Genomic DNA, 18,831 nt, shown 5'->3' with positions numbered 1-18,831 from the left:
GTTGCTTGACCAATCTGCATCCCAGTCAGGTAGTTATTAATTATTTCACTTTTCTTCCTACATGAGGTACAATAGTTTGAGCCCTAGCTTCACTCACTGCTCTTCTACAATAGAATTTCAGAGTTGCTGGAGTTAATTAATTTAGACTTGGCTCCAGCTTGAGTTCATCCTTTCTAAGCCTCCCCTTTACCCGGTCTCAGCAAAACAGTATTACCTCATTTACTGTAATGGCATCCTGGTCATAAAAGCCTTGGTGTTGTTTTACCTATTAACCCTCTGTGCTCTGACCTGATAGAAAACAATCTCCCAGCATGTACGTAAGTCTTTGCTAGATTTTTCCACAAGTCCTTTCTGTCAGAAACCCAATGCAAGGAACTAAGCTTGTGTGTACACACACACACACACACACACACACACACACACACACGGAATCTCATGGTACAAAATGCTTCAATTTCTCCATGATTTAAAAAACAATGGACCTTTTCTCAATGACATCTTAGAAGCTGATATTGTTTGACATTCTTGGTTATTTTCTGAAACTGCTATAAAATGTACACACTTGTCTTTGGAATATAAACTATAAATCATTATTGAGATAAACATTTACAGAGAAGTTATTTTTTTCATTAACTATAACTGCTTTTTATAGTTTCTCCAAAGAATCTGACCTGTTCTGCAGTGCTCCTGTTCAAACAATGAAATTTTATGAATCGTTGATCAAAACCTGTCTCATACCCATCTATTGAAATGCTATAGGGGTTTTTCCTGGTAGAATCCTTTAAAACACACATGCAATTACGCTATGTCCGTGGACCTTGACACCACAATGAATCTCATCTAGATACATTGCTTAAAATATAATATATGTGTGTTTATAATATATTTATAAAGCACTAATTAAAATAACAATAATACAAGGGAAATCAGTAGAGGAGAACAAGCAGATTGGGGAAGAGTAGGGAGAGGGAAATGAAAGGTACTGGGGAATGTGATTGACAAAATTATGTGCATGTATAAATATGACATAGTGAATCTCACTATAAGATAGAATTATAATTCACCAATTAAGAAAAGGAAGTCGGGGCTGGGGATGTAGCTCAGTTGGAAGAATGCTTGCCTCACATGCACAAGGCCCTGGGTTTAATCTCCAGCACCACAAAAAAAAAAAAAAAAAAAAAAAAAAAAAAAAAAAAAAAAAAACAACGAATTGAACACATATGATTTCTCTCTCTCTCTTTCTCCCCATTCTCTCTTTCTCACTCCCTATCACCTCTTGCCTTATGTAAATATCCAAGACTTTAAAGATTTATGCATACCTTGGCATTATTTAGTGCCGAGTTTTTGACCTGGTGAATCCACTTGTGAATACTGAAGATGTAATTTACCAGATCAAATCAGATAAAATTTGAATTTTAAATATTATAAAGATGTCATTCTGCTGATCACTATGTGACTCTGTAGTATGTACTTCCTCTTTCCTATTCCAATTGCCATAGTACTTAAACACTTTAAAGATGAGTTAAGATCTTCTCTGGAGCCTGGTGGGAGGGAGTGTATTCCTTCATTTTGTCCAGAACTGTCGCTGGGGTTGAGCACAGAGTGACAAGTAGCATACGACCACTGACCTTAAGAGAGTCCCATGTCTACCGTACATGGAAGTTCACTTCCCAGATGGCCTCTAACCAGTCCATCCCCTAGTGTAGCTGCTATTTTGACAGGGTTGGTCTGTGTGAACAACAGTGTATGGCAAGTTATAAAGATCCTATGGTTTCCATTATGCAGGATTTCTGGTTTTCTTTCATTCTTGGACAAACTGAGTTACAGAGCACTACCCTTCAAGAAGAGAGACTTATTTGGAGAGAACTCAAGTGTTCCAAGAACTGGTTGAATGAGCTGAGAACCAAAACTCTCAGTTCTAGCTGAGCATTGGAAGGCAGCAGCCTAGGCCAACAGCTTGAATACATATGATTCATGAGACACCTGAGTCAAAACTGGAGTTAAGTCATGCCTGCCCACATTCTTGACCTTGAAACTGTGAGATAATATTTTTGAAGTCACAATAGATAGCTAATACAGAACAGAGCACTGACATGTAAGCAAAGTTATATCCAATGTTATGCTTGAACATATTTTACCAATATTTTCTTTTTCTCTCTTTCTATATGCGCACTCGCGGGCGCGCACACACACACATCTCTATAAATTTGATATTTTTACTCTTTTCAATGTCTCGTATAGGGCATATACTTAGAATGCATTAATAATTGTTTATAATGAAGTTGATAAGTTTGATTATAGTAGATAAGGGTTAAATTTCTAACAGAAAGCTCAGATGATTAGTTCATTTCTGTTTTGGTGATATTGAGGATTGAACTCAGGCTTTGCACACACTAGACAAGTGTTCTACCACTGGGCTACATCCTCAGCCCTAATCATTAGCTCCTAACATTTTCCTTACCTATTTTTAATCAAATAAATCAAAACATCTGTTATTAATTTTTCTCTTATCCTTTCAAAGAGGTCAAGCCTGAGACCTCTACCCCAGCTTCTGTAGTTTTACATAAAAATCAACAAAAAGCTTGAATTTCTTAGTGTTACTCAGTTGTTTGATTCCTAGAATGTTCATAGTGTACAGGGTGCCTTCTGATATGTCATTTTAATAAAAGATTTAAATTTATGTTCATCATGTCTACAAAAGTACACTAACTTTCTGCAGATATTGTCTGATATCTTTTTATATTTACTTGTTCATGGCATTATTAAAAAAAACAGTAATAAGGAAGATATAAAGTGATGGAAATTTTAAAGTCTTTAATCCTATGTAGTAAGCTTCAGCTAATTGCTACATTTCAATTAGGTAAATAATTTCTCATTTTCTAAGGGGCAGCTGTGTGTACTAATGAGAACATTTCACTACACAAGGTTAACAAGGGAGCTAGAAAGTTTAAGCCTAAATTAAGCTCAACTAAGACTAATGGTAACTGGATTGCTATACACGAGAGAGTTTAGAGAGTATAACAGTGTTTGACATAATGTCTGAAACATGATGGATACTCAATTGCTGTATTTTAAAGTGCGGACATTACCATCTGTGGATAACTTATTCAGTAGAAGATAACACTAATTTCTCAAACACTATTTTTGCATTTTATATCTTAGAAGATATGTCTGATTTTTTATTTTGTTTTGATGGATTTTCATTTTGTTTTATTTGATGGTCTTTTGTTTATTTAATTTTATGTATTCTGTTTTTGTGTGTGGTACTGGAGATTTAGCCCAGGGTGTCATGCATACCAGTCAAATAGTTTATCAGTGAACCACATCCCCAGCCCTCATTTTATACATTCTAATGTTCTGATTAAAACAAATACAATTATTCTTAATTCTAGTAATGAAAAGATATTAAGTATTACTATTTTAGTATATTTTTCCAGTACTTACATAGTACATTCTTTCTGAATATTATACAATCCAGTTATTATACATAGTGTATTCCCCCAAAACACACAGAATTCTCCATCAACCAGTAAATACTAATAGCATGTGTAATGTGTTATATGAATAATACCTATTACTTATTTAGATTGCATAAATATAAAGTTGTATCTTAACATTAAATTTTCTCTTTTCACAGATAAGAAAATGTTAGGACTTAGGATAGTTTTATAGTGATATTTAAGCAATAGGCTACATTATAAACACACTACAAATGCCAAGTAACATTTGAAAACATAAGAACTTTCTAGTAAATTTTAGCTATTCTAAGCTTAAACTACTTTTGGGCTTTGAAAAAAATCAAAACCCCAAATAGGAACTGCATGTACTCATATTGGAAGTATAAAACATTAACCACAAGAAGTTAATTGTTTAAAAGCAACAAGACGTAAGGTCTATTCGGCTTGAGATTCCAGCATTGAAACCTTACCAGATCATACCCGGAGCCATGTGCCCAGTACTCAGTGATCATACCTCGGAGCAAGCACTCTAATCTGGGAAAGCATAGGCAAGTAGATCCACACAGAACTGGCTGACCATTCCTTGAACCTGATGTATTAAGGTATTTTTTTTCCAGCTAGAAATCGTTTTATGCTATTATCTATTTACCAGTATGACCTTGCTATGAAAATAAAGAGTTCAGACCTAAATACTGTGTTCTTTTTCTAATGTATTTCAAAATACAGAATTAATGATTAATACAGAATACAGAATTAATTAATTAATTACTTTAAACAAAATAGTATTTACATAAACTATCAGACTGCTGGGATACAAAGGGGTTCCTAAGATTTTTTACAAAATAAACTAAAATGTCTGAATTGAAGAGCTTTAAGAAAATGTTTGTTTTGTGAAATAGAACATTTATATCCACACTAACATAATTTTACATACTACAGAAGCAGTGTATCCTCTAGAAAAAAATCATAAGAATCATATTACCAGAAAGCAGCAGAAATTATAACTATTTATACATGTGCTTATTTTCTCTTTAGGACAAAGCTATTTTAGTATATTGGTATTATTTTTAGTTTAGAATTTTATAGCTTAATTAATGAAATAAATAGAAAGCAGTATCTTGTGATTTCAGTTTGGGAGATTTTTTTCTTCAAGTCCTATCATAATTATTATTTTCTTGTGTGCAATAAATAAGCTTATTTATTTTCTATACCCACTCTGCAAACTTGCAAGTGTATATACACAGTACTTTTTTTGGCGGGGGGGTGGGTGGGTACCGGGATTGAGCCTAGGAGCACTTAACCACTGAATCACATCTACAGCCCTTTTCTTCTTTTATTTTATTTAGGGACAGAGTCTCACTGAGTTGCTAAGTGCCTTGATAAGTTACTGAAGCAGGTTTTGAACTTGAGACCCTCCTGCCTCAGCCTCCAGAGTCACTGGGATTATAGGCATGTGCCACCATGGCCGGCTATACACAGTTCTTTAATCAAAAAGAGCTTCAGTGTACTGAGGAAATGAATGAGCTAAACGAACCCAGGGGGTCAAATATTACAGAAAAGTGATGATAAAACTCAATCACTAAAAGTTTAAAAAAAAAAGAATATTTGATTACAAAGGAATGATCATATTGGCATGAGAATTCTCACTGATAGTAACTCTAGATACATCATTGTTTCTATAAAGAAATGTCTTCCAAGTTCTGAGGAATCTCTTTGGAAAGTTCCACTTGAGTTACAGTGCTTTATTATATTGCATCAATTCTATGGCCTCAAATACAAGTCTTGATTCTGCAATATCAAATACATCAAGAATTAGTTATTAGTTTTCAGGTCAATCCCAGATAAAGTAGAAAAGGCTTAATTAACAGCATAGTATATACATAGCACAAAACCCTAGTCACAGTGTGGCAAACAGACGTTGGTAGATGCATTGAGAGAAACTAATACTAGGAAAAAAAAAGATAATAATTTCTCACTTTGAATAGTGGGAAGTTAAAATATCATAAGTAGATTGTGTACAGTTAGAGTATAAGCAACATAAATTGTTTCTTAATTTAAAAATAGACCTGCCAAAATTTTAACCTAGACAAAGAAATAACCATAATGAAAAAGGTTTATTCTTTGTCTATCAAGAAGAGAAATGATTTTTTTTTGAAGTTTATCATACAAGAAAAAGAGAAACAATTGCAATCTAGAATAATGAAAGTAACTGGAGAATGAATTAGAAATATGATTTTAGAGTTAGAAATAGTTATTTCAGGGGAGTAGAACTGAAGAGAAGGGTACAATTCGACACAGATACATAATAATACATCATGGTCATTTTCCAGATGAAACTGAAGGGGTCTAGGTTGTGAGCAAGGGACATTTGGTCTCTACTTGATATTATTGAATCTTTTAAATTTTTTTAAGAACACATAAAAATGGGATCCTTTATAATTAAAATGAAAATAATTATTGGAACATATTTTATTAAAGAAAAATCATGACTAAATATTTTAAAAACAAAAAATGAAATCAGTAGTCTCTAGTCATGGCTTTGCCTCTTACGCCTTTTGATAATGGAAAAATCTTTTGATCTCTTAACCTCAATTATTTTTTATTAAAAATAGGATATTAACACTGCCCTCATAGTCTGTGTTATTATGAATAGTGAGATACGATAAATGAAGAATGTTTGATAAATAGATGTCTGAGACACATGTAAAGAAAGTCTTGGAAAGTCTGTTCTTTTGCTGCAGAATTATGATATTACTCAATTGGGCTTCTCAGTCTGAAAACAAATACAGATTGTTAATTTAGAAATTTAAAGATGGTTATTTTGAGAGTGTTAAGTATTATACTTAACACTTAAGTATAAGTGTTATACTTTACTAAAATATAATTATTTTAGTAGAAAGAAAAAGATTTCAAACTCCACCTTTTGTATTTAATTTCTACAGGGAACAAAAAATAAATAATTTGTTTTTCAAATTCTCTGTTCTTTGCTTTTCTCATGTATTTTGCTCAGGCTCAAAGCAATTGTTCAATAAAATGACCTGAAATTTGGAAGATAGTGAAGACTATTCCTAGCTAAATATAAATCATACTTAATTTCTAACTTTTATTTCATATTCACAAAGCACAATTTTCAGTAATTTATCAGAAAATCTGGATTCAAATTCTCGAATAGCTATGAGAATGGCTTTCAAGTTGTATGATCTTTGAGAAAAAAAAATTTAATTTATTTTTAACTTGGAATTTCTTCCTTTTTAGTAGGGGAGGGGCATACCACACTTATCTCCTTAGTATCTCGGGGAGAAACAATTATAATAATTCAAAATAATCTGTAAAGATAAGTTTAGAACCAAATACAAAATATGAATGTAAGTACCTAAATGATTTTAAATACTTAGTGTTTTCCTATTAAATAAAAATATGTCACAAAGCATCATATTTAAGATCATAAAGGGAGTTATTTAGTATGGCTACTTTAGTTAATCATTTTATTCTTCTTACAACTATATGAATTGGTCTCAATGGTCTTAGAGGCCTTAAGGGAAAACTCTGCTTGGAAGATAAGCAGCAAAAGGTGTATTTTCTCTATTTCATAATTTTTACAAGGTCTGTATTGCTACTCATTTATCCATAAAGTAGTCTCAAGGTATTTGTAAGAATATTTCAGCAAAGTCTCTTTTTTCCATGTAAGGAAGGAATAATAATTAGAACAAATTTTGTTTACTAGAATGTTAAACTGCTAGTTTAACTTTAGAGTACTGAACTTCAGAGCCTTTGAATCCAGTCTTATATTTTCTCACCAGCTAAACTCTGTGTTTCCAGAAAATTCACTTGCCTTTCCTGTGCTTGAATTTACTTATTTGTGAACAGAGTGTCCTGCTAAATGATCTAAAGTTTCTTCCACTTAACTATTTTTCTTCCACTATTTTTATTTCTTAGTTTCACAACATAAATTACCTTATCCTGGGTCATATCATATAGTTTCAACTTGTGGGTAGGAAGAAGAAAATATTAAAACAGTTGGCGATCAAATTAATCTAATATTTACATTAATAACTTCAGAGTCCAGCTACTAACTGCCATTAGAATTGACAACTTGAAAACCTTAAATCAATCATGACATAACATCAAATAGAGTAGATACAGCTTTAACACAACTCTGTAGATCAACTAGAGTTTTATTTTCCATTAGAAACAAATGCCTTGCTTTTTGAGTAGAGTACCTGTTCTCTTTATTTTAAGCATTGACTTCTGCCAACATTCATTTTTTTATAATGATATCTCTTAAGGCATATTAAGGAGAAATTCTACTGACCAACTTAATGAGTGAGCCTTAACTGTCTTTTTATGAACATTGCCAAAATGAGTTGCATAGATAAAAGGAATCAGATATTTATCAAGAAACAACAGATAGTACAGACTCTGACATGACATAAGAAAACCATCTTTGGTTTTGACTTGGGTTTTGGGTTCTCTAGAACAAGAGAGTATAGAAAAAAAAAAAATATTTGGAAGAAAGCTGCCGAAAGAACACGGCTGTTTCAGAGTGTATTATTCTCTTTGATATTTTCACTCAGAAAATAAAAAGTTATAATGAACTTTTCTCCACTGAAGAAATTCTTTGGATTATTTATATGATGTTAGAAATGTGTGCTATGCACATTAAATCTTAAATCCTTATCTACGAGTCCAAGATTGGCATAATATATTGACTGACATAGTCCTAAATAACCTAAAATAACTACACATTCCAGCAAGTCAAGTTTTGAACTAAAATAAATTATGTGACCCATTACCTTAAAAAGGCAATTGGAAAAACAACCTATAGCCTAGAATATATCTAATGGTAGAATAATTCAAAGAGGAATAAAAATAACAATATGTACATGACTCATGAAAGTCTTTAAATAAATATTTTTCTCTTACAAATGTGATGTTTAGAGTCAAATGGATTTATTTGGTCTTGGTTATAATTATTTATTAATATTCTAATATTTTACCAAATAGTAAACCTTATTAGTTCAAATTCCTGAGTATAACAGGCATATATAATTATAACTCCCCTAGTAATAGTTATTCATATGTATACACACTGGCATACACAGAAGCTGTCTTTAGTTGGGTATTCAGGGATATCATTACTCTTTAGAATTCACCATTAGATCCATTTTGCATGTTCTTCTCCCTGTATTCCCCTTCCTTTCACGTCTAGCCTAAAGAGAGTAAATTAAACTGAATTACTCTTAAACAGTTGAATGATTCTAAGAGAAGGAAGGATCTAGATCCATCCTTGGTGTCTTGATAAGTAGGGAGATACCAGTCAGAAAGAAAGATTCTATGAGGTGTTTTATATTGTGGCTGAACAGACAATATACCTTGTGTAATGGCAATTTATCTTAAGACTCTTATTTAAACTCTTTAAATTGGGCAAAGGCTAAATGCCAGTCTCTATACTTACCACTTTTACTTTATTATCTCGTGTAATAATCAGGACAACCTTAAGAAGTGGGTAATTGTTTTCATACTGTCTAGGCATGAGCTGAAGTGCCAGAGATTAATGCCATTTCCAAATGCCCACAGATGATAAATGATAAAGCAGATATTTTACCAGGTATTAATTAATTCTGATGGCTATCCTATGTCTACCATATCACCTTAAGCATCTAAAAGTCCATATTTTTTTGGTGGGGGGGGTTCATTCAAGCAGTTATGGGACTTTGGGCAAACTCAACAGGGCGGAGGTGATAGCTAAGTTTTTCACTATTGCTATTGAGTGAGTGAGTGCTCAATAGGCATCTTAAAATCAATAAAGTCACTTACTCCTATTGAACTTATGTCTGTATCAGTAAAATCAAGTTCAATCAGGTTTTTTATCCATAAAGTAGTCTCAAGTTTTTGTGCCTAAATCCGAGGATTGTTGGAAAACAAAAAATTAAACTGCAGAAGAAAGCAGATTTGAAAAGTTAGAAAAGAAGTGTGGAAGGCTTTGTTTTCATTCACATTCACTACTCAACAATAAAGCTATGTTAGAGAAATACATTGCTAGGCAATTTCACTGCTGTGTGAACATCTCAGAGTGTATTGTGCAAGTAAGGATAGCACAGGCCCATCACCCAGCATGGCATCTAGATGCAGTCAAGAGACACTGTAAATGTGCTACACCAAGCTGCACTGGCATAACATAGCATAGCATGGTTTTATATAAAATTGTTTTTATAAATACAAGGGATATGCCATAAAATAACAATTAAAAGTATAGTATAATAAATACATTAGCCAGCAACATAATCACTTATCATCATCATCAGGTTTTCTGTGTCATACATAATAACATGTGCTATACTTTTCTGGGACTGGCAGCAGCGCCATGGGTGTACACACATCAACATCACCATGCATGTGCAGTACTTTGCACTATGGTGTTAAGAAGAATATAAGCTCACTAGATGATGCAATTTTTTTTTTGCTTATAGGATGACCTTCAGTCACCTATGTGGTCAGTTCTTGACAAAAATATTATCATGCATGACTGTATTTATTACTGATAGTGCATGACTGTATTTATTACTGATAGTGCATGACTATATTTATTATTGATAGTACATGATTATATTTATTACTGATAGAAGAAAATAAAGAGAAATAATAGATTTGTAGTGAAAAAATATCATCAGGATCATAATTTGGAGCAAGTCTCACAATTTCTAGAGAAAATATGTAGTTTCTTAATATATAGTAGACTTGAATTATGAAACATAAGAAGACTTGTCCATGGGCAGGAAAAGAAGAAAACTATTCAGACATGAGAGTACTTGTTTTAGCTTAACACATGGAGGGCAACCCTACTAGAATCACCGAAAGGAATACAAGCTGAGTCCATCATCACAGTGAGAATGAAAATAGATACCATAGTGTGGAAGAAATGTCAACAAGATGCAGAAAGACAGGAGGCAAGTAGAGCCAGGGAATTACTCAGGAAAGCAAAGAGGCTGAAACAAAGCAAAAAGGAGACTAATATGCACCAATATGGCTGGCTACCACAAAGACCAGGATGCAAGGTAGAATTCAAGCAGGAGAAAATGTTGGAAAACCAGATTATAGGTCCCTTCCTGTATCCCAGTGCAAGGCTACAGATTTTCTTTCCATTGGAATCTCTGTGGAAAAAAGAAGTGCTGGCCTCATGCAGAGAGAAGGCACCTTCACAATGTCAACTGAATATCAACCACTTACTTCTCTTCTACTCAGTTATGGGATCCTGGTATCTAAGGTTAGATCTGCCAGGTTAGAGAATTACACAAAGACATCTGAATGCCTCCAAAGAGATATCAGAAAATGATAATTTGACATTTTGAATGCACCCCCAAAGGAAATGCCCCATCAGCATTCAGAAAATCTTGATCTTATGCACAGAACTTCCAATAAGCAGAAACACTATGCCCAGTATGAGCTACCAAATAAACAGAACAGAGCTCAGAGGAGGCAGAGAAAAACTACTACAGAAAGACTTCTAAGAGGCTACAATATCCTCACATAGCTAAAAGAAAATGTATCCATAAGAAAGGAACAGAATTCTTTCAAAGGAAAAGGAAATGATATTCAAAAAAGAAAAAAGAAACAAGAAAGAGTACATGGAGATTAAAAATGTGATAGCCGCAAGCTTAAAATGAGTAGGAAGTATAGAAAATACATGAGGACTTCTATAAGAAAGAAGATAAACAAAAAAAAGGAAATAAATAGAAAACTATACAATAAGAGAATTAATCAGTTCTGAATGAAAAACGTTTGGCTAATAAATAGTCTAAGACTAGAAGAAGGAAATGAGTAATCAAAGTTCCAAACAGAGAAGGCAGAGAAAGTGGAGGGATAATACTAAAAAAATCATACAAAAATATTTTTCAGAATGAAAAAGATGCAGATTTACAGCATAAAAACACCAAGCGTCCCCAACACCAAATGGATGAGAAAACAGTCTCACACGAAAACATGCCTGGTGAAATGTCAAGACGCTGGACATAAATAGATTTTGAAGGTTTCAAAAGTTAAAATGTCACATACCCAAAAATGGGAATCAGAGCAATTTCAGGTGTACCAATAGGAATCCTCAAAGCTAGAAGTTAGAAAATTAAGTGCCTTCAACTGCTCTTGCTATCTCTGAAGTTACTGTACGAGAATATCATCTGTTAAGTAGAAGTAAAGTGAAAAAAAAAAAAGTCTCGGCATACTGGTAGCCCATACATCTTTTCTTAGGGGCTTGCTGAAACATATGCATAAAAGTATGCATTTCAACACTGAAGGGAAGGAAAAAGGATTTCAATGACAAAGATGTCCCAGTTCAACAGCTGTGCCAGAGGACTGTGGGGCAACAAGCCTATCCAGGAGCAGGGGCGGGGGTGTGGGGTGGACAACAAGAAGGGTATTGTCCTGATGCAGAAATGCAATAGGAAATGACTGATGGGTGTCTTTATTGAGGGGGTTTATGAAGACTTCGAAGGAAATTTGGGGGTGAGTTCATAATGCATACTTAGAAAACTACACCAATGACAAAATGAGACCACGGTTCATTTTGTTAAAAAGTACCCCAGAACAAAAGGAATCAGTGTGTGTGTGTGTGTGTGTGTGTGTGTGTGTGTGTGTGATTCAGCAGTGAATAGGGTTTACATAGTTATAGTCATGAATATAAAGAATGTTGATTTAACCAAAAATTGCTATTTTGGGAGAGTACAGGGAGGCAAAATAAATGAGTATGATTAAAAATACTGGACAGTAGGGGTGAGATATAGAGGAAGTAGGAAAAAGCTGAACCCTTGTTTTTCAGTAGCAGCTCAGTGGGCATCAAAACCTCAAACATAAATAAATTAATTAAGTAATTAAAAAAGGAAATGGAAGAAGAGGAATGTCTTTTAAAAATTGTGGAGATTCCTCCTTGCTAAAACAATTGGAATAATTGAAGTAGTTTAATGTGAGGAGCAGAAATCAAGAATGAAAATGAATAAGGGAAGAAAGTTATGTTTCATATTATAAGCACCGGATGTTTTAAACCATGACCTTCTTTGATTCTAACAACAACAAAAAAAAAGTGTAAAAATAAATTCTCAAGCAGAAAAATAAGGCAACATTTTTGCCGACTAGCAGCCATGATTTCTTCATATAGAATAGAGTGATCACTCTCCACCTTAAATTTGGTCTGAAATCCATCAATAAAAGAGAAAATAGATGGTAGAAAATTCCACTCACTACCTGTTATAACATGGCCCAGGAGATAAGAATGACTAATCATTTAAATTTGTTGAAAAAATCAAAAGAATAATATTTCATGAAATGTAAAAAATCCTATGAATCCTATTTTGAGTACTCATAAATAAAGTTTTGTTGGAACCTGTCACACTAACTTCTTTTTGTGCTGTGTATGATTGCTCTCACACTCAATAACAGAATCAAGCAGTTGTAATTATATGACCCACACATTCTAAAACATTTACTGTTTGAGCCTTTAGAGAAAAAAGAAAAAGGGGGCCAAGATTGTAGCTTAGTGGTAGAGCACTTGCTTAGTATATGTGAGGCCCTGGATTCGATCCCCAGCACCACATAAAATAAATAAGCAAAATAAAGCATTATGTCCATCTACAACTAAAAAAAATTTTTAAAAAAGAAAAAGTCTTGTGTGCTGAGTTATGTGGCCCTCCGCCAAATCCATGCGCACCCGAACCACATTATTTGGAAGTGGGGTCTGTGCAGATATAATAAAATCAAGATGAGGCTATACCAGATTGGAATGGGCCTGAAATCCCTAATACAACCAATAAGAAATGACAAAAATTTCCAGCAACCACCAGAAGTAAGGAGAAGAGCAAAGACCACATCCCCCTTCGGAGACTCCAGAACAACCCCAACCTCACAGCTCCTGGATTTCTGACTTGTAGCTGCCCAGAACTGAGAAAGAATACATTTTCTTCCATCTGTAATCTTTTGTTATAGCAGTCCTTGAAAATGAATAGACTGGGAACAATCGGGACATTTAACACACATAGCTGAGTTTACATGACAGCATGCCCATTATGATGGTTAGCCACCAGAAGACATTATAATTTACTCTATATCGAATTATGTTTTGTACATACTGACCTCTAAATTCCTTGTCATACTGTGATAAAACTCCATCAGTAAACAAATAGCATGGAGCACGGTGACAAGGCCAGAGGGAGAGGAGATGGAAGGGAACATGGGGGGGAAATACTTAATACTCAAGATAACATCATGGACTTAAAAGATGCCGTTTGCAACACGATGATAAGCAGAAACAAAGTCAGTGGTGTCTAGATCTATGGGAGTTTAAAAAGCAGGAAAGAGCCCGTGGGCTGGGACATGTACTCACTGAAATAGGGTAGACTGACCCTCCAGGAGCCCTGATGGGTGCAGCTCTGGCAGGGGAGGTGGCCCAGCTGACCTGATCTGTCCTCTGCGGCTCCAATTTCTCACTACTGAGTTTCCACCATCTGGCAGAGAACTGAGCTATTTTTCCTACATGTCTTTCGATTGAAGGAGAGGGGTGTCTGTGGCATGAATAAGATGACATTTTATTAAAACAAGTCTTGTGTTTTGTATACTTCATTTATTGACATAAATAATGAGCAGAAACATCAGATTGACTTCTATATCCCATTAGCATTTATAGGCCTTTAGATGCAGCGTTCACAGTTTTCTAGATTAAAAGATTATTCTTTCTACACACGTTTCAAAGTTGAAACAACAGCATGTTTTATAAATTCTTACAAATTATTTTTATAAAAAGTCTGAAATAAAACAGCTGAGTTAGATTAATTTTCTCTGTGTGATTTTCTTTCATGACAACCCCATCCTCTAAACCCATAGGATATAGAAGAATACATTTTAGAGTTGAAAGACTATCCATGTTAAGACTACAAAATAATTTTCTTTTCCTCTAAATGATATCCATTTTATCTGTCTACCACTGTCTACTTTTATCCAAAGATAACAGAAATTAATTATTTTTCAACAGGATCACCTCCCAGGGTCTGAAAAAAAATTTAAAAATCTAGTCAGACTTTTTGGGTTAAATAAGAAACACTGAATATTTCATATGTTTAATGAAGTATACATTATCAAATGAGTGCATGTTCCAAGTACCTTGGCAGTGACCTATTAATAGTACCCATCAACATTTTTCTAAGCTGTAATGTTGTTTGCAATGGTCCAAATTCACTAAAATTTTATATTTGGATATATGTGAATGTTTGGTTATTGCCTTTAATCACTTCAGGGCCACCTAGAAAATTGGTTCCCACAGTTCTATGTCACTCATGAAGTCATACAAACCAGGAGGAAGGTGGCACTGTTGACCCTTCTGTTGTTATGCACCAAAATTTAAAGGTAATATGATAAGAGTCTGAGATACAGAAACAAAGCTAGCTTATGTGTAACCACATAACCAAGAGAGTGACAGACAAAGATGCTATAGAATGGAAATAGATAATTTCAGACAAGAGGAATGGAAAATGAACCCACCTGCCCTATCTCCCATACAATAGCATGTTCATACCTTTCTGATCTCCTTCTTTTCTTTTTCACCTTTAAAGGCAAATAAAGAGCTTTGTTGTGTAACACACAGTGAAACCGTCTGAGAGTGTTACTAATTCCTTCAATTTTTTTAAACACAATAAGTATGTAAGACTCTTGTTGTGTGCTTGAAAATCCCACACCAACCCTTGGAAGAAGCATTTTGACATCAGATGCATTAGGAATGGCTCATTAAATATTTATTTATCTTTATTGGGCCATACTGATAATTCACATCCCCTCTATAGTGTTTTCCTATTTGTTAAAAACCATGAAAATGATTTAAAATAAAAAGACAAACTGGCATTTACAGGTGCAGAATATTCCACATGAACATGCTTGCTTTTCATGACTAAGATGTAGTTGAGTTCATGTGGATGTATTAAGATATCAAAATATTAATTATACTTTAACTTCATGAACATAAGCTTCAATTTATAAAGATTTGAAATACACTACAGATATTCATGATGAATTAAAAATTGCTTTCTAAAAAAAGTAAGGAACAACTGTGTACTACCACTTTAAAAATAAAATTCTTTTCTGATGTCCCTTTGATTTTCAAGAGATCTGTCCCCACCTTTCTTTTCCTTTTCCTCTATAGCTTGAGAGAAAACATAGAACCCTTAACCTTCTGAGTTTGATTTGTTTCACTTAACATAATGGTCTCTAATTCCATCCATTTTCCTGAAAATGGCATAATTTCATTTTTATTTATGGCTGAATAAAACTCCATTGTGTATATATACCACATTTTCTTTATCTATTCATCTGTTGATGGATGCCTAGGCTGGTTCCATAGTCTGGCTATTGTGAATTGTGCTGCTACCAACATGGGTATAGATGTATCACTGTAGTATGAAGACTTTAGTTTTTGTTTGTTTGTTTGTTTGTTTGTTTTTGTTGTTGTTTGTTTGTTTGTTTTGGTGCTATGGATGGAACCCAGGGCTTTGTGCATGCAAGGCAAGCACTCTACCAACTGAGTTATATCCCCAGCCTAAGACTTTAGGAGTGGTGTGCTGGGTCATATTGTGTTTCCATACTTAGTCTTTTGTGGATCCTCCAAACTGATTTTCATAGTGGTTGTTCTACTTAACAATCCCATCGACAAGTGTAAAAGTGTTCCCTTCTATCTACATTTTCTATCATTTGTTATTATCTGTATTGTTGATGACTGCCATTCTGACTGGTATGAAATAAAATCACACAGCACCTGAATTTTTTTTTAAGATAGAGAATTTTTTTAATATTTATTTTTTAGGGGTTTTTTTGGTGGGTACAACATCTTTATTTTATTTGTATGTGGTGCTGAGGATCGAACCCAGCGCCCCGCGCATGCCAGGCGAGTGTGTTACTGCTTGAGCCACATCCCCAGCCCACAGCACCTGAATTTTATGAAGCTATAAACATAATGTATATTTAATTTCCTGTTTTAATATTTTAGGTCATATTATTTTATAATTATTTTTTCCTTCTGGCTAAACTTTCTTTTAAAGTTTAATTTTTTTTATTTTGATGTAAAAAGCAGAAGCAACAACATGGATGAATTTTTAAAAACAGTCCTGAATAATTTTTCACAAAGTAACTTTCTATTTGATACTTATATTTCATAATATATATTATTTAAGCTGAGTTGACAAGTTATTCTAACATACTTTGGGCTAGCAAGTTAATAAGCTAAAATCTTTTTATCAGCATCTTTTCTATTTCAATGTTATATTTCACGTACAATATGCTGTTATTCAAACAATGTGGAAAAAAATTAAATGCTACTTGAACTGAAATAAAGCAAAAGTCATACATCTCTGGCTACTGACAACACTTTTAGTAACATCATTTCCCCCTATCCCTAGAGGCTCAATTTGTTATGCACAAGATTGAATCGACTGAACTAAATAAATGATCCAGGTATGGATTTTACCACTGATAAATAGAAGCATTTTTATTTTTAAAGAGAGGCAAAGTGATTAACTTAGAATAAAAAATCTAAAATGAGAGGATTCATTCAAAACCTGTTCGAGAATCAGACATTTGGTTCAGCACTGATTACCAGGAGCAAGGAGAAGTAGAACATGAGTAATACACATGTTCCGAAGAAAAGTCGCCCAGGGGAGGATGAAAACAAGAAAGTTTAGAAAACACTATGGAAAACATAAGTATAGGTGACAAGTCATGATGAATGCTCAATTGAGACGTTGTTAATTTTTTTCATGTTATAAATATCAGCACCAATAATAAAATGAAACAGTTCAATCATTTGCAAAACAAAAGACTACCTGATATGAAGTTAGGATATTTGGAAGATATGAAGGCTATCCTTTTTAGGAACTTGCTGTAGGAACTTATTTTCCTCACTTATAAAGAGGAGATGATAATTGCCATGATTGCTCTTCATAATCAGTTAACATTTATGTATTGCTTACTCTGAAACAAGTCTTTTCCATGTATTTCATATATGTTATATTAATTCCTATACTCTTTAAAAATCCTACACAGTAGGTGCCAATATTACCATTTTACAGTAGAAGGAATTGGGGAAAGAGATATGCAGTGATTTGCCCAAAGTATAGTTTTGTAAACGGTGGAACGAAGTTAGAATTAGGCCTCAGGTTCTGAAATCTGTACTCCTACCACAAGACAATGTAGGAAAGCATTGGGCACATAGTAGGCCTATGAAATTACTGCTCCCATCCCCCAAACATCTTCCAAATCCAAACACAATTGCTTGGAGATGATTCTTATTCTTCTCAGTATATTTAGATGTTACATGATGGGATAGATATGAAAACACTTGCTATCTATAATATGGCAAATATGAATAGATTATTTTTATCAAAGTCAATAAAGGGAAGGTGATGTCTTAGAATAATGGGTCACATGTAGGAAATTGGTGTATCTTGCAGCAAAATCCACCATCTATAAATAACAGGCTATTTTCATAAAACACATCAGTCATGGTACACTCCAAATCTACAATCTTAAAGGATACATTTTGTCCTACTGAGATGTGTGGGGGGAAGTTTCCTGTGTATATCATGTTGAAAATAGTAAATGTTACCCTGGGGACCAATTAAGTATGATAAATCTCAAGTTGTTCCCCATAAAGCAACTGAGTAAGCAACAAATTGTTGAAAAGTCATTTTAAGATCATGCTTTCTTAGAAAGCTCGTGCTTCCCACAGTAGCCGTGGCACCGTCATTTGATATAATTTGAGTTATTTTTATAGGTCATGATAGTTCTGTTTTTATCAAGAAATTCCCATCCAAACCAGATTAATCTTCAGAAGAAAATGGCAACCATAGATGGCTATTATAGGACCTCTTTGAAATAAAGATGAATTAGTCAGACAATGTCTCTCAAGGTCTTTGGGGAACAAACGTTTGCCTAAATGAACATATTATGAATCAACCAAGTATTTACTGAAGTCTTAAAATACATTTAACTTGTATGAAAACACCAGGGAGAATTTGAAGCTTTTACCTATAATAGGGAAACAACAACAACAACAACAACAACAAAAATCAAATAATCACAGGATGTTACAAGGTGCTTGGCAATATAACCAGCACTTCAATAAGTGATTTCTGTGGATTATTTCATTTAAGCAACAAACATAGGACAAAGTAAATTGGAATGAGTAAATTGGAATGATTTGTTTTTTTTTTTAATGAAAGAAACTAAATTCTGTATTACTACCATTATTCTCCTCTTCTGCCAAAATCTATCTAATAAGCTAGATTTTACTAATTTCATACTTTATAATGTTAATAGCCATAAATTTGAAATTCTAACCAGAGCTAGA

Source organism: Spermophilus citellus, assembly GCF_964194105.1.
Source record: "Spermophilus citellus genome assembly, chromosome: 6".
In the NCBI taxonomy this organism is placed as follows: domain Eukaryota; kingdom Metazoa; phylum Chordata; class Mammalia; order Rodentia; family Sciuridae; genus Spermophilus; species Spermophilus citellus.
Note: the sequence above shows the minus strand (reverse complement) of the source record.